The sequence below is a fragment of the Onychomys torridus genome, chromosome 10, assembly GCF_903995425.1.
Source record: "Onychomys torridus chromosome 10, mOncTor1.1, whole genome shotgun sequence".
NCBI lineage: Eukaryota > Metazoa > Chordata > Mammalia > Rodentia > Cricetidae > Onychomys > Onychomys torridus.
In genome coordinates, this window is record NC_050452.1 from 69,297,054 (window position 1) to 69,309,336 (window position 12,283).

Genomic DNA, 12,283 nt, shown 5'->3' on the forward strand with positions numbered 1-12,283 from the left:
CTTTCTCTATTTCTCCCTATTCTCCTGAGTCCCCGACCCTTCTACCCCAGTTCCTCCTTCCCAGTTTCATGTTACATGGGCTCTCTTGCCTCACCCCATCCTCATCATACCTTTTTCCATTCTTAAGAACATGTCATTCTTAGTAATCTAGAGATACAGGAAGTCTGTGGGTCAGTGAAGCAGCTTATTATGGGCTATTTCATTTCTGGTTACTTAGAACCAGGTCCTGATAAAGAGAGCACACTTGTAAATCTGATATTTCAAGTAATGGAAAGATAACTATATCTTTCTTTATCTGTCTTATATCTTTATATATCTTATATATTTGGATACAGCAATGGATGGTCAGAATAAATAGTTAATGCTTAATCAAGACAGGTCTGTCAAGCTGAGCTCAGGGCTAGGGCGCAAAACCTTGTAACCCTAAAATGCAAACTAGAGACACACACAGCTTTTGCTGTGTGGCATGAAAAATGACCACCCTGAGATAGATGCACTAATTGGTTCAAAGCTCTTTGTCAACAGAGTACATTCACTCAGGAGCTGATCATCTTTTTTGCCTCTTATAGAGACCTGGGAATAGAAACATCCTTTCCCATAGCAGAAACAAGTGGTCTGTTAAAAGACAATACTGCCATTACCCAAAGTAAGAGAGCTGGAATATCCATAGATTAGAGTCAAGGACCCCTCTTAAACCTCTCAGTTTGTGGTACCTAGTCTCCCTAGGTATGATGGTGTTGTGTCACCTTGATTACAAGACTGGCCCTGCTTCAGACCTGCTTCAGTTATGAATTCTATCATCATTCAACAGGGATGTACTCAGTCTGATAAAGAAGGAATGGGAGTCCTTGCTTGGAAGCTGTAAGGATTATTGCACATTGCCAGTGATGAATTTAAAGCATACACCATTGGAGGGTCAAGATTAAACTCAAAGAGGTAATTTTTTTTTTAATTGAGGGCAAATTCTCTGTACTTTGAATTTTACTTCCTGCCAAAAAATGTTCAAGGAGATAATATAAAGACTATTGAGTTGGCCCAAACTAAACAATGTGGGAACGCCTGAGTTGTCTTAGCAGATGGTACAAGGGAAAATGATCAGGCAGGGGTTAGTGAGCATGCTGATTCAATATAGTATATGATGTTGCACAACCCTCTAGAGTATTTTATTCCACAGTGGGGACTAGAAGGCACTTCATCCACCAAGGCCCCAGGAATGCACTGCTGGAAGCCTCTCTCCAACACCCAGTGGTAATTCTCCTCTGTAGGCTGGGATTTGGACTGGATGGAGCACAGGGGCAGTCTCAGAGCTGGGCTTGCCAGTACCATGGGAATGAAAAGAATTTGAAATGAGAGGGAAATGATAGCAGGTGCTAGCAGACAGAGGGTAAGATGATTTCTGAAATGATTGTCAAAGACAAAAGTGGAAACCAAGGAGATCTCCTCTGCAGTTGTAGTCGAATATGATATATTATAGTGTTAAATAGATGGCCAAACTAAGATGCTGTGTATATCTAGGCACACATATCAAAAATCAAGAATGGAGGGTAGAAAAAGGGGAGTGGCTGCTCTATTAAAAAGGCATCATCTTACATGACCATCTCATTAGATGCTGAAAATGTCTTTGACACAATCCAATACCCTTTTCTGCTAAAAGTCTTAGAGGGATCAGGGATACAAGGGACATACCTAAATATAATAAAACAATGTACAGCAAGCCTGTAAACAACATTCAACTAAATGGAGAGAAACTCAAAACAATTTTACTAAAATCAGGAGCATGAGAAGATTGTCGACTCCATATCTATTCAATATAGTACTTGAAGTTCTAGCTAGAGCAATAAGATAACTAAAGGAAATCAAGGGGATATAAATTGTAAAGGAAAAAGGAAAAGTATTATTATTTGTAGGTAATATGATAGGATATGTAAGCAACTTCAAAAACTCTACCAGGGAACTCCTACAGCTGATAAACACCTTTAGTCAAGTGGCTAGATACAAGATTAACTAAAAAAAAATCAGTAGTCCTCCTATGTACAAATGATAAGTGAATGGGCTGAGAAAGGCATCAGAGAAACAACACCCTTTACAATAGCCTCAGATAATATAAAATTTATTGGGGTAACTCTAACCAAGCAAGTGAAAGACCTATATGACAAGAATTTCAAGTCTTTGAAGAAAGAAATTGAAGAAGATATCAGAAGATGGAAAGATCTCTCATGCTCATGGATCAGTAGAATTAACATAGTAAAAATGACAATCTTACCAAAAGTGATCTACAGATTCAATGAAATCCCCAATTAAAATTCCAATACAATTCTTTACAGACATTAAAAGAACAATATTCAACTTATTATGGAAAAACAAAAAAACCCAGGATAGCTAAAACAATCCTGTACAATAAAGGAACTTCTGGAGGTATCACCATCCCTGACTTCAAGCTCTACTACAGAGCTAGAATACTAAAACCCCCATGGTATTGGCATAAAAAGAGACAAATGGATAAATGGAATTGAATTCAAGACCCAGATATAAATCCACACACCTATGGAAACCTGATTTTTGACAAAGAAGCCAAAGTTATACACTGGAAAAAAGAATCATCTTCAACAAAAGGTGCTGGTCTAACTGGATGTCAGAATGAAAATCGAACCATGTCTATCACCCTGTAAAAAACTCAAGTCCAAATGGATCAAAGACCTCAACATAAATCCAGATACACTGAACCTGATAGAAGAGAAACTGAGGAATAATCTCAAATGCATTGGCATAGGAGACAGCTTCATGAACAAACCACCAAAAGCGCAGGCACTAAGATCAACAATTAATAAATGGGGCCTTATAAAACTTAAAAGTTTCTTTAAGGCAAAGGACACCATCAATAGAACAAAATGGCAGCCTACAGAATGGGAAAATACCTTAACCAACCCCACATCCAACAGAAGGCTGATTTCCAAAATATATAAAGAACTCAAGAAACTAGATATGATCAAACCAAATAGTCCACTTAAAAAATGGAATCAAACAGAGAATTCTCAACAGAAGAATCTCAACTGGCTGAGAAACACTTAAGAAAATGTTCAACATCCTTAGCCATCAGGGAAATGCAAATCAAAATGATTCTGAGAGTCCATCTTATACCTGTCAGAATGGCTAAGATCAAAAACAAAACCAGCAGCTCATACTGGAGAGTATGCACAGCAAGGGGGAAACCCCTCCATTGCTCGTGGGAGTGCAAACTTGTATTGCCTCTTTAGAAGTCAATGTGGAAGTTTCTCAGAAAACTGGGTATCAACCTACCACAAGGTCTATCTATATCACTCTTGGGCATATACCCAAAGGATGCTCAATCATACCCAAGGACACTTGTTCAACTATGTTCATAACAGCTTTATTTGTGATTGTCAGAACCCAGAAACAACCTAGATATCCCTCAATCAGGGAATGGATAAAGACAATTTGGTACATTTACACAATGGAATATTACTCAGCTTTTAAAAGCAAGGACACTAGGAAATCTGAAGACAAATGGATGGAATTAGGAAAAAAATCATCCTGAGTGAGGTAACCCAGACCCAGAAAGACAAACATGGTATATCCTCACTCATAAGTAGATATTAGCTGTAAAATAAAGGATAACAATGTTACAATCCACAAGCCCAGAGAGACTGGGTAAAATAATCCATGGGGGTTGGGGGGACACACGGGTCTCCCTGGGAAAAGGAAATAGAAATGATTTTGTGAGTGGACTGAGGGTGGTGATAAAGGGAACGTGAGTGGTCAGGTTTGGGGTGATGGGGAGAGTACTGAAAGAGACTACTGGAAAGGGGGCACATTTTCAGGTCAGGAAAAAACCTGGCACAAGGGAATCTCCCAGGAATCTACAAGCTTAGACTCCTAGTAATAGCAGATATTTTGCCTGAACTGGCCATCCCCTGTGGCCAGACAAGGACCTAGCCCAATGGTCATCAAAGAGACTTTATCCAACAACTGATGGAAACAGATACAGAACCACAGCCAAACATTAGGCAGAGTTTGGAAAATCCTGCATGGGAGAGAAAGGATTGATTATAGGAGCCAGAAGGGTCAAGGACACCACAAAAAACAAACAAACAAAAAAAAAAAACCAAAAAACAAAAAAACAAACAAACTAACAAACAAAAACCTCACAGAATCAACCATCCTGGACTCATAGGGGCTCACAGAGCCTCAATCGACAATGAAGGAGCCTGCATGGGACTGAACTAGGCACTCTGCACATATGTTACAGTTGTGTAGCTTGGTCCTCTTGCAGAACTCCTAACAACGGGAATGAGGGCTGTCTCAGACTATTTTTGCAGGTGTTTGAGCCCCTACTCCTCATACTGGGTCTCCTTGCCCAGCCTTAATATATGGGAAGGAGCTTAGTCTTACTACAAGTTGACATGCCATGTTTTGTTGATAATCATGGGAGACCTGCCCTTTCCTAAACAGAAATAGAGGAAGAGTGGATTGAGAGGTGAGAGCAAAGCAGGAATGAGTGAGGAGGAAGTGGGAGGAGAGGAGGGAGGAGAAACTATGGCAGGGATGTAAAATAAATAAATATAGATACACACACACACATTAGATAGATAGGTAGTTAGATAGATAGATAGATAGATAGATAGATAGATAGATAGATAGATAGATAGATGATAGATAGGCAGATAGATGGAGAAATAGAGAGATAGAGAGAGATGGTTTTTTAAAAATAAAAATAAAAAAGCTTCACTTCTTTGTCCCACTCCAGGAGTTCAAATCAGGTCTAGACTCCCTGGACTGAAGAGGAGAATCCACAGGAGCAAAGAATCTACAGCAAGGAGGCAAGAGTGGAATGTGATACTCTCTTCAGTCCTTCACAGATGGACCCTGGCCTTCTCAGGAAGGCCAGTCTCTGGTGACAGGAGATCAGCCAGACAATTCAAGAACTGTTGAGCACAAGGTCAGAACATCATTATTGAGAGTAGGGACTTGTGAACTTCGTGGAAAGTATGGCTGTCTGACTCTGAGATGGAGTGAGGGACATGAAGACACTCTAAACTGCTTTCTAAACTACCTGGTGGAGTGTAGTATGGTAATCTACTCAGCTCCAGTTGTATCCAGTTAGCTCCATGAATATCGGTTCCATACAATCTTCAATCTGAGCCCAACCAGTGATCAAAGTGTGATGAGGACCCTGGTTCTGTTCTTATATGCAGCACCTCACATGGTACTTGCAGCCCAGGAGTATCTATAGCACTTCATATTTTGCAAGACCACTGTGCCATGGATCAGGCTATTCTAGCTTAATCATCTCCGTTTTTACAGGCATGGCCATCATTGATGGTTGAAGACTATCCCCATTGGTCCTTATCCTTCCTCCACATTCTTTACATGTTCCTTCAATAAACCCTTGTTTGCACTTCTATCTTGCCTGCTTTCTTTCCTTGAACTCTAGCTGTTTCTCTCAGTACTCAGGTAAATGGAACTGGCAGTCAGTCACTCAGCCATCAATTCATTAACATATACTTGGTGATACCCTTTATGTATCAAGTAGAATGTTAAAGATGTAGAGTTTAATAAGTGGGGGTTGCTGCATTTCAGAAAATAAGTGCACATTCCCTGATATATTTTGAGTGAAGTGTGTACATGTACACACATAAGGTGTGCTGAGAGGAGGGAGCAAACTTCTGGATTCCACACTTTCCACAAAGTGGAGTACCTACCATTGTAGATAGAATGTGGTAGAATTAAGGATGTTTGCATTAGCTTAATTGACTCCCATATCTTTAAAAGTTTTCCTCATGATTAACAAAAGACTTCAGTTCTAGAATATTCTTCTCAAGCCTAATTAAGGACTATCCAAGTAAACAAGCATTTAACAAAAAGATGGACGCCATAGTGTGGAAATAGGAGAGGCCTGAAGAGGATTTACCAAATAAGAAATTTGCAATAGTTCAGATTGTGCATCATAATTCATTTTGACAAAGCCAACCCATAAACTTGTTAGCTTTTTCATAAATGTTATGAAAACAAACCCATTCATGATGAAAACATGAACTTGTGTAGTACTAAAGGTCACCAAGAAAACCTGGCACGACTAGGAAGTGACAACATGGAAGTCTAGTGTTGGGAATAGCTTTCCTGTCTCACTGATGGATTTTACGCATCAAGTTGAACTACAGGAAAATATCTGTCAAGGGTAACTTTAGCCAATAGCTTACCTGAAGAATAAACATGCTTTGTATATCTTACATACATTCTCATGCTAGATCTCAAGTCTGCCCCATGAGAGAAAGTACACAGATACCCCCGTTTCACACAGAGAAGGACACTGGAATATGCAAAACAGGATGGCCACATTATTAGGCCTGGACCTTTATTACCTCACGTACCACATGTGTGCATTGTCCCTTAGATACGTCCCTATAATTCACATTTAATGGTTGCTGTTGTGGTGAATTTAGTCATAATTCTCTGTACAGATAAGAGAAGGTGTTTTATTTTTCACATGGCTGTATATGACCCTTTGTCATCCCATGCTCTTACTTAGTGACTTCCACTTAGAAATGACCTCTGTGCAAACTGGTCTTCTGCTGAAGCGCTGCTTCATTTGGTGACTTTCCTCATTTGCTGTAACCAAATACCCGACAAGAAGCAATTTAAGAAAGGAAAAGTTGACTCCAGCTCACGATTCAGGAGAAACCATAGTGACAGGACCTGCTCCTAGATGTGGTAGAAACTTGCTCACATCTGGGCAAATCAAGGAGAGAAGAGAATGCTGGCACTCAGATACCTTTTTCCTTTTACTCTTTATTTTGGTTCAGAACACCAGGCCAGAGCCTATGGGATTGTACCACCCACATTCCGAGTTACCCCCACCCCTAGCTAATAGTATCCAGAAATGCCTGCACAGATAGGCATTCTTTATTCCAATCAGGTTGACTAGCAAACTTGACCAAGGCAAGTATGCTCTACTTTAACAAGTAAAATATAAAATTCTTATGAAGTATTGACTACATGACCTTCAAAAATCTGACAGCTGTTGAGACTGTGGAAAAGGGTGGTGGTTCTCACCCCTTCCTAGAAGCTGCTCTGGACTGTTGTGTTTATTCAGAGCCCAAGGCTGTGCCAGCCACCAGCATCCACAGCGGGTGAGAATAATCAGCTGCTTCCCAGACTCCCAGCTGAGCTCAGCTGGGTGTTGTCTTCTCCCCAGAGGACTCTGCAGGGCTTCCATGCCGAAATCCTCCTGCAGTGCTATGGAACTCAGGTTTTCACATCGGGGGGGGGGGGCTCTGCTTTGCTCTGAACCCATGCCCCGTCTAAGAGGAAGGCAACCTCAGCATCTAAAACCTGGAAACTATTCATCTTCCCAGGATGACAGAGCACAGCTCCACTCTCTCCTGTCCCTCAGCTGTCCCAGCTCCTTCCCAGTTAAAAGAACACAGAAAACAGAACAGGAACAGGGGAGTATCTTGAAAATGAGATCCCAGCATTTCTCAGTTTCCCTGAATCTCCCAGACTGCTGATGAGATCTGCTTTCTGGTCTCTAAAGGGAAACGCTGAACACTGGGAAAACAAGAGGCTCCGATTCGAAAGCAGAGTAAAAGCTGTGAACATGTGTGAAATGGCTTGAAAGAGCAAAAGCAATTTGTAGTTGTTCAGAGTATATGCCTCACTTCACACAGTGTGGGGAGTGTGAGCTGGAAGCCAAGCAGGCACCTGTTGTAACAGTAACAGCCACAATCATAATTATATCCACAGATGCAAATTGTTGAACACTTAGGTGCTCTTCTGAGGACTTCCGGAGCTGACATTGTTGGATTGTCACAAGAGCTTTGTATATTAGGGATCAAGACTAACACCGTGCTGCAGAGCATGTGGTAGCACAGAGGTCAAATCAACTGACCCGGGACTCACAACCAGAACACAAAGCCAGATGGTAGGCAGGTCACTGCCCTACATATCCCTATCCTCAGCAGCACAATCCAACACAAAAGGTATGGCACTAAGGAGAACTTTTCAAATTGTTTTATGATATGCCCTTGGCTAGTATGTTAGCTTTTCCAGGACCCCGGGGCACTTTTGTGACTCCTGAGCATGTTTATTTGACTTTGGTAGCTAGAATGTCAAAAGGCTTGGTGCTGGGGTTCTGGTATACAGGGATGGCTGTGTTCCAATGTGGCAGAGAAGAGTTTTAACCACTACAGGAAAGACACCAGGCTTCAGAGGGGGCCAGGTACACATATGCTCACCCTCTTCTTCTGGATTTGAGACTTTCCCTAACAACAGGATCCAAGAAACATTTCCCGTAGAAAATACCAATTCCTCTGAAAGGCCTAATCACCTCCCAGTAAGCATTGGCTCTTAGAAGTCCCACTGTGTTCCACAAGCAGCAGAATAGTACTGCACTTCCAGCACATGACACTTGGTGGGCAATCCCTTTAACCCATGATGTCCATTATCTACACAGGCACACACACTTCTCAGAAGTGAAAACATCATTTTACTTCTTCCCAGATGGGAAAAAATAGAAGGACCCAGAAGAAATGGAAGCCTGGTTGGGGGTTATTCTGTCTATGCCAAGCCACATATCCTCACGACAGTCGCCATGAAGCCTATCTGTCTATGTCCAATCCAGACCCATGGTGGAAAGACATTTGTTTTCAGAGATCCATAGAAACAGAACAATGAGCAATCAGGTGAGGATGCAGCCAACATGACTTCAGCGGCCAAGAATTTGTTAACAGCAATTTGTTTTCACCTTTGTCCTTCCAAGAAAATGAGTCACATTCTAGGTATCGCATAGCAGAATGAAAATACCTGAAAACACTCCTTTTGAATTCTCACACTGGAGATGAAATGTCAGCGCATGACCTCCCTATGCAAACCCTCAGAAAGGACAGAGCTCCTAACTGCCATAGACACACACACCATGTGCGGCTGTTCCATGGAACCCTTGGGGTACCAAGCTTCAAAGGTCCTGCCTCTGCAGTCCCTCTCTTGATGTAATGATCAAGTCATACATAATGGCTGAGATTAATTTTATTTCCCCAGCCTCAGTGCCCTAGCAAGCCTGGCTTGTCATATCCACTCCAGTGATGTGGGACACCTGCCACCTGGTAGGACTAAGTCAGCTCTCTGGCTCTTAGGCAGGACCTCACTATCTCAGAACACCAGTTTGTCATTTGTTCCCTCAATCCACCCAGCATGTTTCATTTGACACATAGGACTTGAGCATTTCTTCTAAGCCTAGTCCTAATGTTGTGCCAGTGTAAACAAAACAGAGCCTGATCTCCCCTTCAATGGCCTCATTTTCAAATCAAAATCCTCAAGTCCCTGATGGAGCATTTAGTGTCGACCTTTCTCTCCTGTTGTTCCTCGCAGGCTATTACACTAATAAGCTTTATTACGTGCTCTATAACCACCAGCCGTTACACAGCTCAGTGGCCATTGCGGAAAGAAAACATAATGATTCGAGAACAAGGTAAACTCAATAAAGCATTCTTTGTTCTCTGGGTATACGCAGGATAATGGGCTATTTCTTCTTGTTTATGGACACATAAAGAGTTTGATGTGAGCCACATCCTCCCTGAAGGCTGACAGTTGCATGCTAGAGAGAGCTGACACTCACCTGGGTGGCAGGTTTGGAACTAGTGTCTATGTGGAAGACTTCTGCACATGTCTTCTCACTTGTATAGTTTCTGGATGCTCCTGCCCCCACCCTGGGAGGCATGAGTGTTATATCCTTTCTGTAGAGGCTCAGTTGTGTGGAAGTCACTCATTGAGGAACATGGGAAGGGCAGTCTACTTCATCCCTAGGTTCTTCCTTTCAACATTCAATGTCAAAACACTCCATCATCCCAAATACTCACATTTCTCCATTCAGCAGATAGGCTGTCTCCTCCAGGAAGCCTTCTGTGACTAGCCCAATAGCACTGACTGATTTCAATCTTCATTATACAAATTGTAACTGGAAGTTCATCTTCCTCAACCCTTCTTTCTTCTTCCATGGGGAAGTTCACTGATTCTTCTAGTTATAAATGAACTTTTCCTTCAGAGGAGAGCCCCAGTATTTTACACTCTACTGAGTTCTAAAAGTAACCACATTTGCTTTTTTCTCTGCTAGAAAGTTAGAGTAGAGTCTTGTCTGCGTCACAGATCTTGACTTCTCCCAAATCACACTGAGAAGAGTCCCAGATCCAGGATACCACCCAATCTGCTGCTGTTTCTAAGGAGGAAAGTACACCTTGGAAATAGAAAGCAGTGAAACTTTCTATTGAAAGGTATTTTGTCAGTATCTAAATTCGTCAGTGAGATGAGGTACTTGTCACTAAGTCACTGAGTGATTTATTTAAGCAAACATATCTAAATACTACTCTATGCCTGTATCTGTTAAGAATTCTGTAAATTCTATGTCATTTAATTCTCTTCATAATATTGTACATGAAGTACCCATTCCCATTTTACAGATGAGAAAATGGAGGCACAAAGGATAGCAGTTTGCCCAGAATCACACATTGCCTCCTGTTCATGTTGGTATTGTGATTCAAACCCACATCATGTGGCCCTTAATGAATCATTTGGAGCTGTTGCTCATTGATACTGTTGGGAAAAATTTAGGTTATTACACTCTGCAGTGTTAATCAAATAGTCCTCAATAAACTCAAATTGATCATTTGATATTAAAGTCACAGATTTTTTTATGAAAAAGAAAATATAAGCACATATTTATTGAATAACAATTTTGTACCTAGAAATTAAATTTTGGGTGGTTTAATGTGTTGACATTTATAAGAAATGAATTAGTTTTACATCTTATAGACAATAAGATGAAACCTAAAAGACTCAGAGATGTGCCAGTGGTTCTTCATTCAGTTGCAGGCGGGACTGTGGCTTGAACCCCTGACTGTCTCATTTGAAGGTTTAATGTCTGGCATCTCAAGGTGAGCCATGTTCAAGGACACTGGATTGCCTGTAATTCTTTCAGATGAAGAGTTCACATTACCATCAGTAGTTTGGTATTGGATGCTATTCTTCTAAATGTCACTACATAAGTCCCAGAGGATGTTGGGGCCTTGTGTGGGTTTTTCATGCATGTACCATTTTGCCAACTCACTGTGACTTCTGTTATTGTATGACACTTTGCAGTGCCCTGAGGACAGTTTAGACTATGGTACACACTATGGTACACTTCCCTTTTCTTACTTATTGCTTCTCACTTTACTGAGAGGTAGCTTTTGGTTTACAGCAAAGATGGCAATTTCCACACTCCTCCCAGCTGAGAAACCCACATTGACTGCACACCCAGCCTCTTCTGTGATCTGGCCCTCTGCCCTAACTGGGGAGAGAGCCCCTCTCTTTCCTTTGCAGACAAGAAACATCTCTTCATCTTTTCCTCCTTGTCCTTCTTCACCAGCTAAGTATTTTGAGCTGATCAAAGTAGTTTATTTAAGTGTCAAAATTGTTCCATGGGTGCTAAACTCCAGGAAATTCACCAATGCACAGATACGATGTATGTATAATTTATATATATATAAACAGAAAGAGGGTGTCAGGCTCTTTTTGTGAGCACCGTGATATCTATAAATGCTCCTTTTGCATGTTTCCACATGATTAGAGGGCAGTTTCTAGTGGCCAAGTGTCCGTGCAAAGTTTGGTCGCCTCTCCTCCTAATCCTGGCATAAAATTACAGCAGCTCAAAGCATCCTCTTGCCAATGACACCAGCAGAAATCTGAAGTAGAAGTGTTCCAGAGGAAAACAAGTCTACTGATTCTTGGAGATTCTTTTTACCCTCTACACCCCCAAAGTAATTCTGTATGTCTATCACCTCTCAGCTCTTGATATAAACGTTCTGTACGAGAAGCCTTCAGAAGGAGAGTAAACGAATATAAAAGAAATACATTTGAGCCCCGTGTTTCCATTAGACCAAATGAAACCATTTAAAAGCTATATAAAAAATATATTTCACATCAAACTCACGAGCCTGCACCACCCCCGCCTCCATAAACACACGGTTGCGTCTGGACACATTGGAATGCATTGATGAAGTCTGAATTATCTAGAAGCACTACAGTGTGCTGCCTCCATGCCTGAACATCAAGTGCTTTTTATTTAAAGCTTTCTCCCTAAAAATGTGACTCTAGTGGGTACAAATTGTGCACCTAATGAAATAAAATGCAAGTCTTTGTAGAAATAAGTAGTTTTTAGCTGTCAAAGTCCAAATCCTTCAGCCTCACTGTGAAATATTCTTTAACAGAAATGTAATGGAATCACCATTTGATT